The 21,288-nt window shown below is 36.7% G+C and overlaps 1 long non-coding RNA gene across 1 annotated transcript; it reads left to right on the plus strand.

Annotated features, from left to right (window-relative positions):
* The first annotated feature begins 10,176 nt into the window (after positions 1-10,176).
* Positions 10,177-12,532, plus strand: LOC122496089. Its single transcript, XR_006300675.1, has 2 exons — positions 10,177-10,464; positions 12,332-12,532. It is a non-coding gene; the product is annotated as an uncharacterized LOC122496089 (long non-coding RNA).
* The last annotated feature ends 8,756 nt before the right edge of the window (positions 12,533-21,288 follow it).

The raw sequence follows: 21,288 nt of genomic DNA on the forward strand, positions 1-21,288 counted from the left end.
AGTGCTACTTGTTTCTTAATTCTCCTATACATACAAAGTCTCAAACGTTCTGCTGTATCCCATTACCATTAATTGGAATCACTCCATTTTGTCTAATAAGCAGAAACAAAATTTTGGTAGTGATGAATGCCAGTATATATTGACAAGGATAACTATTGTCAGAGAGGAAACAGGGGTCAAATTTTAACTTCAAAGATACTCTCTTGAGCCATATATGAAAACCCCATAATTAACATCATAGTCAATGGGAAAAAACTGAGTTTTTCCTTTAAGATCAGGAAAAAGATATGGATGTCCACTCTCACCACTTTTATTCAACACAGTACTGGAAGTCCTAGCCACAGCATTCAGACAACAAAAAGAAATGAAAGACATCCAAATTGACAAAGAAGTAAAACTTTCACTATTTGCAGATGACATGATACTATATATATAAAACCATAAAGACCACCACCAGAAAAAAAAAAAGCTATAACTGCCAAATTAATTCAGTAAGGTCACAGGGTACAAAATCAATATACAGAAATCCACTGCATAGCTATTCACTAAAAGTGAGGTAGCAGAAGAAGAAATTAAGAAAATCATCATGTCTACAATTGCACCAAAAATAACAAAGTACCTAGGAATAAACATAACCAAGGAGGTGAAAGACCTATACCATGAAAACTATAAAATACTGATGAAAGAAATGAAAAGATATTCTATGCTCATGGATTGGAAGAACAAATATCATGAAAATGCCATACTACTTAAAGCCATCTATACATTTAATGCAACCCCTATCAAAACACCAACAGCATTTTTCACAGAACTGCAACAAATAATCTTAAAATTAAGACCCCAAATAGTCAAAGCAATCTCAAAAAATAAGAACAAGACTGTAAGTATCACAATCCCAGATTTCAAGATACCCTATGAAGCTGTAGTAATCAAAACAGTATGGTACCAGCACAAAAACAGACACACAGATCAACAGAACAGAGAGCCCAGAAATAAACCCATGATTATATGGTCAATTCATGTTCAACAAAACAGGAAAGAATATCCAGTGGGAAAAAGCAATCTCTTCAACAAATGGTGTTAAGAAAACTGGACACCTACATGGGAAAGAATGAAACTGGACCACTTTCTTACACCATACACACACACACACACACACACACACACACACACACACACACAACTAAAAATGGATTAATGACCTGTATGTGAGACCTGACCCCCTAAAGGCAGCAATTTCTCTCACATTGGTCATAGCAACTTTTTTCTAAATGTGTATCCTAAGGCAAGGGAAACAAAAGCATAAAATAAATTATTGGGACTACATCAAAATAAAAATCTTTTGCACAGTGAAGGAAACAATCAACAAAACTAAACAGCTACCTACGGAATAGGAGAAGATATTTGGAAATGACATATCTGATAAATGGATATCCAAAATATATAAAGAACTTACACAACTCAGCACCTAAAAAGCAAATAATCCAAATAAAAATGGGCTGAAGAAAAAAATGTGCAGAAGACATGAACACACATTTCTCCAAAGAAGACATCCAGATGGCCAACAGACATATGAAAAGATGCCCTCTATCACTAATCATCAAGGAAACACAAATCAAAACCACAATGTTATATCACCTCACAACTGTCAAAATGGCTAAAAGAAAAAAATAGAAATAACAAGTGTTGGTGAGGACGTTGAAAAAAAAGGAACCTTCATACACTGTTGGTGGCAATGCAAACTGGTCCAGCCAGTGTGGAAATCAGTATGGAGGTTCCTCAAAAAATTAAAAATAGAATTACCATATGGTCTGCTAATTCCACTACTTTTTATTTACCCGAAGAATAAGGAAACACTAATTTGAAAAGATATATGCACACCTATGTTTATTGCAGCATTATTTATAATAGTGAAATTATGAAAGCAGCCAAAACACCCATCAATAGATCAACAGATAAAGAAGATATGGTATACATATACAAGGAAATATTAGCTATAAAAAAGAATGAAATCTTGCCATTTGCAACAACATGGATAGAAAAAGAGAGTATAATTCTAAGTGAAATAAGTCAGTCAGAGAAAGACAAATACCATATGACTTCATTCATATGTGGAATTTAAGAAATAAAGGAAACGAGCAAAGAAAGAGACAAACCAAAAAAACAGACTCTCAGCTATACAGGACAAACTGAGAGTTGCCAAAGGGGAGGTGGATGGGAGGATAGGTGAAATAAGTGAAGGGGATTAAGAGTATATTTATCATGATGAGCACTGAATAATGTATAGAATTGTTGAATCACTCTTCTGAAACTAATATAATACTGTATGTCAACTATACTGGAATTAAAATTTTAAAAAGATATTCTCTTGATATTCATCTATCACAAAGTTGCCATTGGACATTTTGTGAATTGCCCAATTGTTGGAATATTTTAATTATATGTATTCATATATTTTTCATGCTGTCCCTAACCATCATAATTAAAGAAGTTATTTCTAAAATTGTTATTAAGCACGGTTGGAAAGTGGAGATTCATAAAATGCACTTTGCCCCGCAATAAACCATGAAGCAGATTTTTTTCTTTGTTATCATGTTGTCTCATCAGAAGAAAAAATGTTTTGCTCAGTTCAGCTGTAGGCAATAAACATGCAGATACTTATATCTATAATCTCATTGTTAACTCTGATCCAGGTCATAATGCCACTGACTTTGAAGGAGCCCTTCCTATTTTGTCATGATCTTTTTCCGGCCCTTTGAGGCAAGAAACTTTCTTCTTGGTCAAATTGAGAATCAATTAAAGATCCAAAACACCTTTCTTCTGAAATTAGTGGAATTTAACTGGACTTCCACTGAGAGAAGTCCCATAGTAAACCAGATACTAACCAAACACGATATACAAAATAAAAACATTTAAATTATGTTTGAGTACTATTTCTTGAACTTAATTGACAAGGGATCTATTTTTCTGTTGAATACCGAATAGCATTCCAAAAACTAACGTTCCAAAGAGCACATGCACTTTAGGAAACATCGGCATAATGTACACATAGCATGTGTAGGCAGTGATCACTCAAGGAGTAATCCTAAACCCAAAGATGAGGGCAGAAAAAGCTAAAAGGCTTTCTTTCTGTTGTAGAATAGTTGAATTATGCATTTATAATACAGCAAAAAAAATGGTGTAAATAAAATTGTATTTAAGTAAAACCTGAACATTCTGGCATTTAAACAATCATAAACATATTATTTTTTGTTTCCTATTTTGGGATAGCCACATTGAAATAGCCTACATTATAACATTTAGTGCAAACTCATTCTAATGATAATCCAATGGTTTGCAATTTTTTAAACTGTCTTCTTTTAAGAATGTAATATTCCCAAAGAGCAGCCAAGAAAGGAGAGATGGTATATTACTGTCTTCTATTGTTTATACTGTATTTTTCCCTGGGAGCATGAAGATATTTAAATAATTAAAAAATCAAAGGTTTACTTTAATTCACTTGGCACTGAGGTATTTCCCAGTTTGTTGGAATGCAAAAGAAGACAATGATACCAGTGGGCATTCTGTAATACTGTCAAATGCCTATGAATTGAACAGAAAGCTAACTCTATGAGCTAATTAAATAAAATGGCCTAGTGGACACTCTGCAATTCTGAGCTGAGAAGATTTTGATTAATTAGGAGGATGCATACATTAGTGAAATATGAAAAAGTATTTAAGAATCAGAATAAAGTCTGCCTTCCTCCAATATGTTGTGTTTTGCTCTACTTTTGTAAATAAATGAAAATATCTCCTATGTTCCTAGCTCATAGCAAATACTCACTAAACATTAAATATTACCTTTATCATTTATCAGATATTTATTGTATTTTTTGTAATAACAGATAGAACCTGAATGACCATTAAAGAGAAACTGAATTTATAAGTTTTTGAACCTAATCTTAAACTGATGGAGCCCTGATGCTCTCTTGTTGGTGCCACATAAGATTAATTAAATTATAGTCATTGAGCACTGGGCTTGTGCTTTATGGAAGCAGCTGCCATCGGTTTCTACTGTGTTACCTAGAGCCTTCAAACATGTTGCCTGGCACCGATCTAGCCATGTACAAAAGTTGTTCTCCACGTATCAAAAAGCTGCTCAGAATATCTGGGAATGTCCCATACCGATTTCATATGACATGAATCCTCTGTTCACAGCTTCATTCCATCATTTCCCATGTGATGCCTTCATGTCACAGAAGTTTAGTTTACTTTTACCAAAGTAAACTAGCAGTCAATATTGATACAAAACCTTCTAACAATGTAATAACTGTTATGAAAGTCAATCAAGGGACCAGAGAGCCTGAGAACATACTCCCTGAGTGACAAGGTGTTCTAACAGAAGGATATTTCAGTATTTAACAATTCATCTCTGTCTCGTTCAGGAAGTTCCCTCCCTGCTGAACGTATTGCTAAAATATCAAGTGAAAAAGTGCAAAGAAAAGATGACCCTTTTCAATAGAAGCAGCTCAGAAACAGGATCAGACATCTGTTGGGAAGTAACTGAAATGTGTTCTCTACCACTCTGTTTTATATTAATGTGCCCCTCCGAAGCCATTTTATAAATAAGAATGAAATTGTTCCTAGATTCTTCTAGAATATCTGAACCTAACTTTTTTGAAACAAGTCCCATGAAAGGAAATGGGAAAACACCATTCCAATATCAATATATGGGCCCTAAGAGGACAATTGAAATATAAGAAATGTTGTGTGGGGAAGTTAAATATCCTTATATATTTATTAAAAACTGCTTGAATTCAGAAATGAATACTAAAAGAAACAAGGCAGAAAAAAAGCGTTAGACTAGATTTTAAAAAACAATGAAAAAACCCCAAATCTGGATTTTTTTATTATGTCCAATATTTTGTCACTGCACTATTCTTTGTAACATAAAAAGCTTAAAGCAAATTATTTTCTGAGCTTGTAATAACTTTTTCTGCAGTATGTTTAATATTTACTACTGACTACCCTGGGGGGTGGGGGGGGTGGGGGGGGGGAAGAAGAAGAAGAAAAAGGAGAAGAAGAAGAAGAAGAAGAAGGAGAAGAAGAAGAAGAAGAAGAAGAAGAAGAAGAAGAAGAAGAAGAAGAATCATCTCCCTGAAATCTCAAATCAGGACAAAAATGAGCTGCTTAAAGAAATTACCCCTGGGGAAGTATTAGAGGCAAATGACCAAAAATTGTGAGATTTTCTAACACTCTAAATAAAGCTATAGGTTAAATAAAAATCTAGATATGGCGGACTGAATCAAGTGGCCTTTTTAAAAAACATAATAACTTCAGCACTGGCCTTGCTAAATCTGACCTTATCTACTAATCCCCCTAATTGCTTTTTCTCTTTTCTTCTCTGAGAGCAAAAGCTCGAGATGGGTTTCTCTCCAGTTTGGGCTGGAGCTAAACCAGGAAGCTGAGGGATGCAGGAGGATTCTTTGCTGTTTACTAGCTTTTTCTAATGAAGTCTTCGAAAATATCCTTTGTATTCAGATCCCTGGTTAAATATGTACTCGGGGCCAAAGCACCTGCTGCCTGGTTCTCCAATTCACATTACAGCGTTGGAAACAATTCTGTAGCCTTCCTGCTTGCCCTTAAAGTCCTGCTCCAGGTTATTTGCTCTGACTTTGTTTTCTCAGCATGCTTAATAGGACAGGCACAGACGCTATCAACGGCCTTATTTAATCCTTTGCTGGTGCTGTGCAATTCCCAAACAAAAAGTATTGTACACAACTTGAAACCGAATTCAATCTGCCCTTCAGTTTGTAAAGGCCTGAAGATTCTGAGATGGAGAGCTGGAGCCAAATTGAGTGTCATATATTATAAGCTACGGGGGAAGGCAAGTCTCTCCATATTCTGGTCTTTGCAGAACTGGTAGGACAAAATTCAGTTTCTGATTCAGGATCCATTTTCTCCATTCCTTTGTTCCTCTGACCTCTCCAAGCACTTTTGGAGAAGAGAAATGAATAGGAAACGCTGGCACTCTGATCATTTGTGTGTGGACCAGAGGTCATTTTCTGAGTACGAGCTGTTGTTGTTCACTCCCCAGAGACATAGCCAGTGAGATACAGAAAAGCTCTTTCTTCTTGCCAGAAAGATAGCTTTCTTGTACCATCTTCCCTGACAAAAAAAAAAAAAAGGCAGAGCTGGCTGATTCTAATTGTCGAAGACTTGAAAACCATGAACAGCTATATAGATCCTTGACCTAGATTTATCAACTAACATCTTGCCAATTTATTTATATATCTATCTAGGTATTTACACACACATTTTTGAACTATTTGAACTACTTATGAACATCATGAACTTCACCCAAGAACACTTCAGCATGGATTGCCTAAGAATAAGGGCATTCTTCTACATAACCGGATACTCTCAGATCAAAAAAAATTTAAATAGAGACAATATTATTTAATATACATATTTCATATTCAAATTTCCCCAGTATCCCAAATTTTTCTGATTGAGGATCCATTCAAGGATTATGAACTACATTTGACTGTCGTATCTTTTTGTCTCCAACTTATAACACTGAACATTTTTAAGAATCTTGGCAAGGTGGTAGGTAAAACAACTTACAGTCTGTCCAATTGCTTCCTGAGGATTCGATTAAAGAATTTTCCATGGATACTATGTAAATAATGTACATTTCCCATTATATCATCTTAAGAAGCACATGTTGTCAGTTGTCTCATTATTGATGATGCTAACTTTGGTTACTTGGTTGAAGCCATATCTAGCAGATCTTTCCATTATAGAAGAACCTTTTCCTTCTTTCTTTCTTTCTTTCTTTCTTTCTTTCTTTCTTTCTTTCTTTCTACTTAGTAAGTAATCTGTGGGGCTGGTACTACGAGACCATGTGAATACTGTTTCCTAGCAACAATATGCTCAATGGTTTCACCATCCATTGATAATGTTTGCCTCAGTTAATTATTAAAATGGTTATTTTTGAATATTGCCTTTCTTCCTACATAGACAAGCTAGTATATTTCTTTAAAAAAAAGGCTATTCTTTCTTCCTTTTCCTTTTCCTAGAGTAGCACTATGGATATGGCAATCATTCTTTATTCAAAAGATTACAATATTGAGTATATATGAAACATACATGACTACATAAAAATATGAATTTTAAACATTAAAATGATCAATTCTGAAATCCACACCTGAGTTCTTTTTTAATTCTTCTAAAATCAGTGGTCACAACCAATATAGAACTCCTAAAATATTTATTGCATACTTGTATAGTTGTGAGGCTTTCAAAACAGACATGCAGAGAAATGAGGTCCTTGTTTCTTGGAACTCAGTACTGATCAGATGGCCAGTTGGTTGTGGGAATTTTCACTTACGGAGAAAACAGAACCAAGCATAGAATTTGGCAATTTGGACCATGATAGTTCCCTGCATTTTCAAGAAAACAAAAGTCTTCCATATTGAGAAGCCGAGTTCTCTGGGAAGATAAAAATCAGAAACGGATTAACTGAAATGAAGACAGAAAAAAATTCAAAGGACGAGCCAACACACTAATAAAAGAAACCCAGAAGCAATCAAAACACATAATTTGACTTATAAGAGTGCTGATGGTGAGCTGTACATTTTTAATAAGAAAACCAGATGTGACATATATATTGTCCATGGCCTTCTTTTCTTTCTTGGCCTGCTGCAGTGCAGAGTTCCAAACCCAAACTGCTCTATCAAAATGGCAGTCTTCCTCTGTATAATTTTAGGTAACTCCTCAAGGAGTAAAAAAGGGTGGCTTTCCTCAATTACAGAATTTATACATTTTTCACATTACACTTCACCTGCTTTTAGAGTTCAAATCATTTCCAGAAAAATCTCTCTCTTTTACAAATATTACAAGAGTTCAAAAGTGACATCCTTAGTTATGATATTTTACTTCAACTTTCATTTACCAGAAATCAATAGTATTTGAGCCATAGGTATTAAATTAAAAAAATTAATACCAAAAAAGAAAGAAGAAAGGAAGAAAGTTAGGAAGGGAGGGAGGGAGAAAGGGAAAAACATCCTTAGGTCTCAAGGTACCTACAAAGTCAAATTAAAATGACAAAGTCAAACAACTTACGGGGTGAGTTCAAGTCATTGCAGTAAAATGCAACGCAGGTGTGATTTCTTCCATGGTAGGGAAATGGTATAAACCGTTTATGAAACTTGCAGAGAAGAAAGGATACAAAGTAAGCAAGAGAGCTTAAATATGTACAAGGCAGGCACAGATAGAAGAGTTCTACAGTAGTACATGAGTAAATTCTGAAGAACACTCTAGATAAAAGGTCATGAAAGAAAAAAAAACATGAATATAAATCACTAATAATTGAATGGAAAACAACTGGAGGCATTAATAACAAAAAATATAACTTACTGGGTCCATACCATGCACCAGAACATCCCATAGCTTTCTCATTTTTAAAAAACAAAAATTGTAATGTTTATTTTATTTTGAGAGAGAGAGAGAGAGAGAGAGAGAGAGAGAGAGAGAGAGAGAATGAGTGGGGGAGGGGCGGAGAGAGGGAGACACAGAATCGGAATCAGGCTCCAGGCTGTCAATACACAGCCCGACGTGGGGCTCAAACTCACAAGCTGTGAGATCGTGACCTGAGCTGAAGTCAGAAGCTTAACCGACTGAGCCACCCAGGTGCCCCACATAGTTATCTCATTTAATCCTCATAGCAGTTCTGCAAGACAGGTGTCATCAGTCCCATTTTACAATCTGGGAAACTGAGGTTCATAGCCTCATATTTGCTTAATTTTCTAGATGAGGAATGTGTGTCTCACAGAAGATAGTTCCCTCTCTAAGAAACATTCCCTGGTGGATGATGGGAGCTTGCTTCTGACTCCAGCACATCCCCTTGCCTAGCCCAGCTGCATCAACCAAGTTGACAGTATGGGAACACGGCTGATTAGTGGGGTTCAACCCACTAAAGAGATAAGGCTAAGGAGAAGAATGGAATTTCACAGTGTCCACAGCCAAACCATGTAGAGAGCTGGACAGGAATTGCATGGCTACTAGTGTTGTCAGCTGGCTTCCTGAGAAAAAGAAGTCTACTATACCCAGAAATGAGGCCCCAAAACACAATCTTTAACAATTACTTAATTTAGGAATACCATCTTACCAACAGGTACATGATGCAATGTAACGCAGTTCAAATGCAATTAGTACAAACCATGTATGATCAGGTTTCCTTTTGAAAGATGCTTTGACATTGTACATTCTGATTCCTACTTCCTTTCCTGGGCTATAACTGCAGTGTCCTTGTTTAAACAAATAGCAATGAGTGCCATGCATTCAGGGAAATGTTTGCAGTGAATTAGGGTTTAGGATTGTTCTTTGCATTGGTCCCTTTCCAGGAAGCAACTGACTCGTTTCATAATGGAACCATCCTAAAAGGATAAATCAGGGTGACCCACTTGGAGGCTTTCTAAAACAATGGCTACATCTGCATTTCTAAACAGAAAAACAACCCGGAACCTCCCAAATCAGAACCATGCCCAGAAACAAAAATATCTGCCTTAGAAAAAAAGGGTGAGTCCTAGGAGGCATTTCAGTAGGCTGTCACGTCAAGCTGATGATAATTGCTTTTAACTGGCACTCCCACCAAAGCCATATCATTCATTACCCTGTCAGAATAAATCTACCTGCTGTGCCACAGGTTCGATTAAGAAGCCCTTACCCTTTTTGTAACAGCATCTTAATCTGAATTTGTGTACACTCCTTCATACAAAATGGATGCTTTCAGATTACATATGGCTGGGACTGGCTGTTCTTATTGTAAACAGTAGTCTTCAGGAACTTACGCTGGCATCAGGATTGCTTTTTTTCTCCTGCTACAGCAACGTGTCTTCAAGTTAATCCCAGGGGGTTTAGTATCATCGCCCACAGGAGAGAGAAGTTATCAAGGACTGCTAGCCCAGTGACTATTGTTTTAGTCATGCTCTGTCACCATTACCCCAGATTTTTAAAATTATTTCTTTCTTCCCCTTTGGATTTTTAAGACTTCGGAATGTGTCATTTCAAGGCTTCGGGATGCTTTGCTCCACATGGCAATGGAAGTGTTTACTGAGTTTGGGCTGTTTGTGCCCATAAAATGCAGTAGAAATCTGAACTCTGCCTCATTTCCAGAGCATGGCCACCAACTGGCCTCTGCAGGAGTCCATGTGGTTGGAAACAAACACTAAAGTTATTTGGACTTGGAAGCTCCTGGAAAGGGTTTTAACTGTTCCAGAGGGTGGGAGGCTTGTTTGGCAGATAAGGCCACCGGATAAGAGGCTCTCTGATGAAATTCCGTCTGCACCAAGATGTGGGAAGAGAACTAACATCCTCTCTGCCAGACCTGGCCCATAATAATTGTTACAGGGGGCTGCCGGCTCCCACCACATGCTGTGACCCACGTGCTCTAGAGCCATCTGATGTATTTCTGTAACTGAGGTAGGTACAGTGATCCCCATTTTTGTCTAGTAAGGGAACAGAGGCTGAGAGGGCGAGGTAAGTTCTCTAAGACCACAAACCTAGTCAGTTGGAAAAGGATTTCAAATTCAGGTGCCTCTGAATGCAAGTGTTCTTTGTAATATACTATGTAATATACTTTGTCATATACTAGGCTGCGACATGACTGAGCCACCTTTCATAACCCTTTCATGCCCAGGAGAAAGTTGAAGGGGAGAAGGGGAGGCTAGTATAGGGAAGAGGTTTTGAAACGTAAGTGGCTGGGAGCAGCAGGATGTGGAGGTGTCCCAGAAGGCCTCCGTGTCATAGGAGCCAGCTCAGACATTCTGCTGTTACGTAGTCAAAGATCCCTGGCAGGTTTTAAGCAGACCTAGGCAGATGCAGAATGGAGAATGGAGCCAAGCGTGAATGAACCGGGGACTCTGTGACCAGCTGGTCAAGCAGAAGGAGAGCCCCAATTAGAAAATGTTAGGAGAGGTGGCAGGAGGGTAGAGCTGAGCAAAGTTTGACATGAAATTGGACGGCAGTGCCGCACAAACCACAAACCCGGACTCCACCTGCGAAGGCACTGACTGGTCAAATGTCCACATAAAAAAACAGCAGAGAAAATACGGCATTTTGGTTTGAAATTTCCATAAGGATGCTGGTTCTTATATTCTAGATGGGAACATCTTGTTCTTTAACAAATAACATGGGTCTGAAGATTACTTCTCAAATAAGTGGAAACAGTTTTGGGGAAAAGGCTGTCTGTAGCCAGCTAACAAGGATAGCATATTGATCTAAGAAAGAATGATTGACCTATGGTTCCATCTTGAAGCAAATGAGAACAGTTTGGACACCCAACACTTTCATTCACACAGACTCATGCTTTGTTTAAGACTTACCATTTTTAGTCATACTGTGAGCTTTTATTCCTCTGATTTTACTAAGTACCATTATCGAATACTGACATAGAGACTTTTTCTGTGTTGATTTGTTAGTTTTACTATGAAAGCTCCCCATGAGAATGCTTTTGCACCTCTTATAATAAACATTGTGTTTATTAAGTTAGAAAGATACTCTTTTGGTTAAAACTGTGACACATACTGATCATTTTGAGTCACGAAGTAATTGCCTAAAATAGTGAATAAATTTCAGATAAGTACCCCCGTAGTTATTTTCTAAGTTGAACACTTCAGTTTTTGATTCACAATACTTTGTTTTTTAAGTTTATTTATTTCGAGAGAAAGGGAGAGCCCGAGCAGGGGAGGGGCAGAGAGAGAATCCCAAGCAGGTACTGCAACATCAGTGCAGAGCCTGACGTGGGGCTCGAGCCCACGAATCACGAGATCATGACTGGAGCTGAAGTCGGATGCTTAACTGACTGAGCCACGCAGGTGCCCCTTGATGAACAATACTTACTGAGCACTTGTTACATGGCAAACTCAGCACAGGAAACTGGGAATACAACAGTGAACACACCAAAGACTTGCCCTCATGCGGACTGCCCGCTAGAATGGGAGACAGATAGAAAACATTTTAAAACCACTCTAAGTTAGTAGTCACTGCTTTAATTGGAGTGGCTGAGAATGTCTTCTTTAAATAAGGCACCTAAATGGACTGAGGGTGCCAACCTTAACGAGTGACAAAGAGGAATTCCAGGGATGAAGGATAAGTGCAAAGGTCTTGGGATAAGTATAATTTTGTACGGAATGAAATGAGAGGGGAGAGGAATGGTAGAAAGTAAGAGCAGAGGTACTCAGGACAGGGTTGTCACAAGAGTAAAACCTTTCCATTTTGCTCTGGATGTGATGGGCAGCTTTTGGAGGGTTGTGAGCTAGGGAGTGACATGATCCAAATTGTGTTTCAGAAGCATCGCTCTGGCTGCTCGTGGTCAACAGATTCGAGTGACACCGAGGACAATCGGATCAGTTTCTGACACTTCGATGAGGCTGACACTCCACTGATTATGTCTCAGGCTAATGTGATACAACTATTTTTCAATATAGAAAAAGCTGCTTGAATACGAGTTAATAATGATAATGCCAAATTACATTTATTGAGCACGTAACTATGTGTCAGACACCATGCTAATTGCTTTCTAGATTTTATCCACTTTTCACAATAACCCAAAGAGGTAGCTACCATTATCTCATATATCTCCATATTAGAATGAGTAAACTGAGGCCCAAAGAAACTAAATATTTACCCGTGGTCACAGAGCTAGAGAATGGCACACCTATGAATCAAAGCCAGGCCTGCTTGACATCGAATCCAGTCTAACAGCTACGCTGTCGTATATATAAATGTATTAAAACACCTACAATAACAACAACTAAAAATCCTGAAGTGTTCAGCTATTCCAAAGGACACTTTTAACTGACATATGTCATATTCTTTTGACCATTTGACAGCATATAAACTTAGTAATCTTTGGCTATACAGATTTTTGCTCATCAGGTATTAATTAGAGGTGTCGATTTTCCATAGAAAAGAAGTTAACTTGTCAGATGTGGAGAATGCTGAATTTTTTTTCACTTGGGTTATGTTCGGCATTCCATAGATTTTTGTTCTTCCACTAACTAAATAATTATCAATTTAATGGTAAATGAAGCTTTGAAATGCATAGGCTTCTTAAATACCCATAGAAAAAGAGATTTTCTATTTCTATGTTTTGAACTTTATGTTACAGTTGGCTACAGAAAACAAAAATGATACACCTTACAGAAAGCAAAGCAAAATAAACAAATATATAAATAAGAAGAAACGATGATACAACTCTAAACAAAGATGCTGAATGAGAGGTTAAAGCTTCATTCAAAACCTCAAAATTGAGTTTTATATGTGTCTCCAGAGAAATACATTATATGAAGAGTCTAATTCACTACGCAGAGCACAAGATAGTTCTAGCATTCAGTTAGAATAATTTGAAAAAACGGTTGCTGGAGAGGTCGGATTTTCCAAGGGAAGTTAACAAGGTAAGGGCAGTAGGTAAGAGCGATTGGAGCACTAGCCCTCCCTGTTCCCTCCTGTCAGGTAGAAACTTCCTTCCTGCTGTCTTGTGGCCATATCTCTGAGCTTAGGCACCTCCACTTCCTCTCTTGGTTCCTCCATGCTAAAGAGTGGTAAAGATTTATCACTGTTGCTGGTAGTTGGACACATCCTTATCCTTTCTGTTTGCCTTAAAGCTGCCTACACCACTGGAAATGATACTTTCATTAAACTCCCTTTAATTCAACCATTTGAGTGGGCTACCCTATCCCTGACTCATACTCTGGTCTGCTGACTCATATGCCAGCCTTTGTCTCCAACAATCCCAGCCCGTTGTTCCCAAGGTCTAGCCACACTCTCCTTCTTACTGTCCTTTGAATTCATCATCACTTCCATCACTTTGGGTGCCCATATGTGTCCTTTCCTAATTTCAGATTGCTCTTTACTCCCATTTCTACCAAACCCCTATTCATCCTGTAAGAGTGATTCAAGTACCATTTTCTCCACAAAACATTTGACAACTGCCCCCTCACAAGGCCAAACAATCTGTCATTCTTTAATGGGGTGCATCTATTTCTATTACAGTGTTCCCCAAATGGCATTCAAAATTTTCACAATTTTTATCATATTCTTCCACCACCATGTGTGGGTAAGTATGCATAAACCACTTCATGCTCCAGTAACAAAAATGGGACATTTCAGTGGCTTAACAAAACTACTCTGTTTTGGCTCCTATAAACTCCTCTCTGGACCCTAACAGAGAATCCTGGAGGGTCTCACCATGGCAGTTAAATGCATCACCTGGGGCATGTGAACTTTTGTTCACAACCCACACACCAGAACTAGTTGCCTAACCCTGCCTTATGCCAAGAGGGAGGCAAGTAAAGTCCTCCCAGGTGGCAGAAAGGCGAGGTGACCTAGATATACGGGAGAGCACTAGGAGTCCTTGTTACTTACCTAGACTTTGAAGAACTTTTTTTTAATCAACTTTTTTTTTTTTTACTTAAATGAATGCATTTACTGTTGGTGGGAATGCAAACTGGTACAGCCACTCTGGAAAACAGTGTGGAGGTTCCTCATAAAATTAAAAATAGACCAACCCTATGACCCAGCAGTAGCACTGCTAGGAATTTACCCAAGGGATACAGGAGTACTGATGCATAGGGGCACTTGTACCCCAATGTTTATAGCAGCACTCTCAACAATAGCCAAATTATGGAAAGAGCCTAAATGTCCATCAACTGATGAATGGGTAAAGAAATTGTGGTTCATATACATAATGGAGTACTATGTGGCAATGAGAAAGAATGAAATATGGCCCTTTGTAGCAACATGGATGGAACTGGAGAGTGTGATGCTAAGTGAAATAAGCCATACAGAGAAAGTCAGATACCATATGTTTTCACTCTTATGTGGATCCTGAGAAACTTAACAGAAACCCATGGGGGAGGGGAAGGAAAAAAAAATGAGGTTAGAGTGGGAGAGAGACAAAGCATAAGAGACTCTTAAAAACTGAGAACAAACTGAGGGTTGATGGGGGGGTGGGAGGGAGGGAAGGGTAGGTGATGGGCATTGAAGAGGGCATCTTTTGGGATGAGCACTGGGTGTTGTATGGAAACCAATCTGACAATAAATTTCATATGTTAAAAAAAATTTTTTTTAAGTGTAGGCTTCAAAATATGAAAATAAAACTACAAAACTGAAATTTAAAAATAAATAAATAAATAAATAAATAAATAAATAAATAAATAAATGAATGCATTTAAACAGGAAACTGCATCTGTTCATGAAAAGCTTCTAATATATAGTTCACAAAATTTATAACCGTAGTGAAACAAAATAATAATTGCAAGACTAATAGTCTACATATTACTTAGGTAGCATCCGTGTACCATCTTTGAGAAGCACAATTCTAATGTTAGTTAAAAAGCTAATATTCACTGAGCACCTGGCACTTGGCAACAAGTGTTCTAAGTATTTCGTACATATTCATTCGTTTGATTTTCCTAATAACCTACTAGTGGTAAGTGCTCTTTATTATCCCCATTACACAGATGAAGCATGGCAAGTCCAGTAATTTTCCCAAGGTTGTATTGGTAGCAAGTGGGAGAGGCAGAACATGAACCCTGGCAGCCTGATTCCAGGGGATTCATTTCCACTTACTCTCTGTAATCTGTGGGAACAATAGTAGGGCGGTTGCCTCCCTTGTATCCTTACCACTAGCCATACTTCCTGGTACAAATTATGAGCTGAATTCCATTTGCTTGCTGAATGAATGAATCAGGAATATTCCCCTTCCATATAGTTTCTGAAAAGTAATATACTACTGTTTTTGATTTTTACTGTTAGTAACAGGAAGGAACTTAACAAAAAATAAAAATAAAAATAAATAAAACAAAGGGAAAATTACAGAGTTTCAAATTTCAAAAGTTCCCACCCAAAGTGTTTTCACTAGCAGTGAACCATGAATATTGTCTTATATCTTTTATTTCTTCCTAACTCTACCACTATATCTTATATTTGAGAATCCTGGAAGGCCTCTCTGTACACTTGAGCACTAAGTCCAAACCTATGTTCTGTTTTCCCTTGAAGCCTTTGGGTTTTCTTCCCCCTTCACTTAGGAATTTTAGAGAAAGGCAAAGAACATGTGGCAATAATAATAGTAATGGCTAACATCTATTAAGTGCTTACTGTGTGCTACAGAATTGATCTTCAAAGTCTCTAGTTAGACCAAATAGGATTCACTGACATTTCAAATAACAGTCATCTATTTTTTTCATACAAAAAAAGATATGATGCAGCATTTCATCTGAAAAAAAAGGTGGGGGAGGGGGATATGCAGAGAAATGAGACATAAAATAGCCAGGAATAGTGTCCATTGTTCAGACTGGAAGCCAAAAGAAAGAGTATTATTGGATGTCTGTTGTGGAGGTGGGAGGCGCACATAACAGCCTCAGCTAACAGAATAAAGTGGGAAGTAAGGCAGGAACGAGACATAAAGGAGTTGTAGGCAAAAAAGGGTAAGACAGGGGGATAATGGGAAGGAAATCCCAAGGTCTAAAATGTGTATGCTAAGGAATTCTTTCAACTGAGTAATGTTTAAAAGAGTCTCATGGTAGCCACTAGCAATTGAGCAATACAAAATAAATCTTTCTTTTATCTTAAATAGTAGGATTTGATTCTTCATATGTCTTATGACTTCTGATAAGAAAGATTATGTTTGCATGTAAGCATGTCATAAAGAATTTAAAATGTGCAAGTTTTAACAAGATATTCAGAAATCTGAAAACAGGAGTTTTAATAGGTGTTTTGCAAGTAATATACTGCAAGCCTATATCTAGAGTTGGAGATAGCATATGAAAATAACAAGGTTTATGAGTGTGAAGCTGAGAAAGCTTGTCTTCAGAGAAACTAGCCAGTGACTGATAACTGGGCATATTTTTTAGCACTCTCAATATGAGTTTCAATAAATTTAAGAATTGAGAATCTCAAGTTACAAAATTATTTTTGGTAAAATTAAGTCCTTTGTGAATTAAGCCAAGTTTTGACTCACACAATAAGAAAATTTCCTTGGCATCAAAGGGGTGAGGGGTACTGATGGAAGATAACTGTCCATTGAACTATTTGATAAAGCTAATCTTTAAGGCCTAAGTGAAGCCCCTTGGAATGTGCATAATTAGGGGCACCTCGGTGGCTCAGTTTGTTAAGCATCCAACTTGATTTTAGCTCAGGTCATGATCTAATGGTTTGTGGGATTGAGCCCAAAGTTGGGCTTCCCCCGATGACAGCAAGGAGCCTGCTTGGGATTCTCTCTCCCTCCCTCTGCCCTTCCCCCACTTGTGCGCATGCGTGCTCTTTCTCTCTATCTCAAAAATAAACTTTAAATTTTTTTTGAAAAAGAATGTAATAATTAAACTTGTGTTTAAAATCACTGAAACTATTTGCACAGTATGCAATAGCTGATACTGTATTTCTCAGGTTAAAAAATGGCTAAAGTGAAAGCATTATTTAACACAAAACACTAAAACTCAGAGAATTTCCAAATCAAAAATATTGTCACAATCATCCACAGATCAAAAACCAAGAAGTATTTTGAAGGGACAAAGTTTAGTGAGGCAAGACAGCCCAGTTAAATTCCTAGAAAGAGTGGGAGGTCCTCTACTTGGTGCCCCTTTTGTCCCACATTTAGAAAATGTTACAAATGTGGTCATTTGCTAGTGGTAAATGGTATGAAGGAATCAGGTGTGACAAAGTAGGTATGTCACAAAGTAGGCAGGATAGATGGCACTAAAATCTCGTTCTTTCATAATTATTCATGGCCCCAGTATGGAAATCACTGGCTCAATAGAGCAAGTCCATTCTCCAAAATTTCAGGATTTACTCAGGAAACCATAATTCCATCATGGCGTTCATTAACAGGAAGCCACTATATGGATCTTGTCATAACAGTGTCAGAAGAGTTTGCAAACATGAATCAATGAGGCAACCTTGACATTAACAAAAGAGGAAGAAAAGTCCATGGCAGGGTGAGAGGATGTGTATAACTAAAGCCAGGAGTCAGACTGCCTGGTCCATGCTGGGATCTTGGAGGAGAAGTAGCCACAGCTAGAGGTGCCGTCAAAGAGAAGAAAGGGTGACAATATCCTCTTTCTCTCCTCCTTCAGCTCTTCTGAAATGATTTGACAAAATCTATCCTAAAGCCAATTGGCAAAGGAAGCTGGGAAATACAGTTTTTAGAGATCAAATCCTATGATAGAGAACAAGTCAAAGGAAGGGCAAATGGGCAATCTTTCTCTCCAAAAACATGTTTTTCTTGCTGCATATATTCTGAGTATCCTCAAAAAAAATTTTTAAACTAAAACATTTTTTATTGATCTATAATTGAAATAGAACATTGTATTAGGTTCAGGTGTACAACATAGTGATTTAGTATTTATATATATATTGTAAGATGGTCATCACAGTGAAGCCTAGTTACCATTCCTCACCACACATAATTCTTTGGTATGTGATGGGTACTTTTAAGATATATTCACTTAGCCATTTTCAAACATACATACCATATTATTAGCTACAGTAACCATGGTGTACCTTATATTTCCATGGCTTATTTAGTCGATAACTGGAAGTTTGTACCTTTTGACCCCCTTTTACCATTTCGGTGACAGTGGCTTCATATGGAGACAACCTCAATATTATTATGTAAATGAGAATTCTACTGGAAAATGGCGCCAGAACTCAAATGGGAACCATCAAATATCTTCAAAAACTTTCTTTAACATTAAATGTGGAGTAAATCAAGTGTCCTAATGAAAAAGGCTTGCTAAGGCTTAGGGCTGAATGGAGAAGATCAATAGCACTTACGTTCCTAAGAATTTTCTTTAGATTTTTCTACTGTTTTCTGGGAGTTGGAGCAGACATGTAAAAATGAAACTCTTCTAATATGCTGAAAAAAAGCCCCACTATTTAAAAAAAGAATGAGCATGTAAAAATATGTCAAGCATGAAGAATGAATTTGTAAACATTAGTTCATTTAATATTTACAATGAATTTGATGAAAAAGCATTTGTAGCCCACTTTATAGATGTTAAAACTGAGTCTTAGAGCTTTAAGTGTCTTACCCAAGGTCACACATCTGGCAAATGCTAAAGCCAGAATACAAGTCCAAATCTCAAAGACTCTGCAAAGTCTATACACTCAACACCTAGCTGTAGTGCTAACACATGAGTGAAAAGATGGTGGATTATTGGATAGAAAAATGTTTTTTTTGTTAAAGTGTATGTGACCTGTGTGAGCAGTATCATACTTAACTTTTCATCCTCTGCAACAGCCTCAGGTTCCTTATCTTTTCATGAAGACACTTTCCTTTTTTGTCATAGATATGGGACTTTGTTGGAGGATCCTCAAATTTTATATTTAAAATTATATAGAAAAATCAGTTTTCCCTCAACAAGTAGAACTATGTTGTAAAGGGCTAACAATCCTCTTGCTTGGATCTGTATTACCCACGTAAGAGCCTAGATGTATAAATCAACAGCAGTATTTGGGTACCTATAATCAGACTGAGCCCATAGCTTTCATGGAAAAAAAAAACATTGCTTTCTTAATACTTAATGAAGGCTAGTTTAGAATGGTCTCCATGGATATAACAAAAGTAATTACCTCACTAAAAAAACAATTTGGCTAAAAAGTAGGGAAAAAATGAAACATTATTTTCTTCATAATTTGTTAAAACAACATTGTTTTATACTTCAGGAAAGTGAATCTAAATATTACAAGTTCTAAAGGTAAAACCGATACTTCCTAATGGTAATCTTTCTTAAAGTAATTTCTTTTTGGTCATAGACTTTGGCTGAGTATATTGTAGCATATTTTGATGCCCCAAAAATGATATCCATACTGAGAATGACATATAAAGGCAACTTCCCATCTCCGTTAAAATTTCCTTTAAAATTTCAAGTATTTGAAATATCTGAAAAACTGATTTCCTCTCTAGCTACTCAGCTTTTATTACGGTCTTTCCTTTATTATTTAACACAGTCTCAATTATACTTGTAACATTCCCTACTGTGACATGTAATAGAAAAGCAATTGGCCTTTCATTTTGTCTTTCCCATCTTTCTTATCATAGTTTTATGGTCACATAATAATTTGAGCTATCACTAAATTGTGTTTTGAATGTACAAACTGATATTTTGCTTACCCCTTCCCTAGAGTTGTTCATGTACATTAGACATCTAAATACTTTTAAAATAAGCCTAATAATTCCTTAAATAAATCAAATTGGAACCAATACAGACAAATCACTAGGAAAATTATGTAGGTGTGGTTCATGTCTAACCTACAGTCATTATGTTAAATCATGATGTCTGGGGCAGCTGGTTGAATTTATATATTTAACATAAATTTTCTAAGTGACACTTCTAATATGCTATGATTTTACTTTTCTGAAGTTCAAGTCTTATTTCATTAGAATGACTCAAATAACCATACTATAAACTTACACAAATTTTCATCAAATTTAAGGTTTATGGAACATGTCACCTAAAAGATGTAAAAGCTGTATTGTTCTCATTTCTTTTGTGTGTGTGTGTGTGCGCCTGCTATTTAAAATCAAAAGCCTTATACTTGATAGAAATGGAGGGTAAAAGAATGGATGTGAACATATGAGAAATCCAAATATGAACAAAATTACTTTGTATTCCACTCAAATGACTGGGTCATGTTTTTATTAAACTATTGAGAGAGATAAATTTATTTCAGGATGTGAGTAATCTTTCTGTGAATACAGAATAGTTTATGTATTTTCTCTTTAAACTGATATTCAGAGGTTACACTACCTATATTATTTTTCATATAATATTTTTACAAGTGATTGAAATTCAACAGGAAAATGAAATTTTTTACTGAGGTATAATTGATGTCAGTTTATAGTTTCAGGTATACAACATAATGATTTAATATTTGTATACACTGCAAAACAATAAACACAGCAAGTCTAGTACCATTTATCACTACACAAAGTTACAAAAAAATTTTTTCTTGTGATGAGAACTTTTACAATTTACCTTCATGGGAACTTTTAAGTGTGCACTACAATGTTATTGACTAGAGTTGCCATGCCATATATTACATCCCTGTGACTTATTTATTTTATAATTGGATGTTTGTACCTCTTGACTCCCTTCACCTTTTTTCCTACTGCCCAACCTCCAACCACCATTCTGTTCTCTATAGCTAGGAGTTTTGTTTTTTAGATACCACATCGAAGTGAAATCATATGGTATTTGTCTGACTTACTTCACTTAGCCGAATTCTGTCAAGATCCATCTATGT

The sequence above is a fragment of the Prionailurus bengalensis genome, chromosome F2, assembly GCF_016509475.1.
Source record: "Prionailurus bengalensis isolate Pbe53 chromosome F2, Fcat_Pben_1.1_paternal_pri, whole genome shotgun sequence".
In the NCBI taxonomy this organism is placed as follows: Eukaryota; Metazoa; Chordata; class Mammalia; order Carnivora; family Felidae; genus Prionailurus; species Prionailurus bengalensis.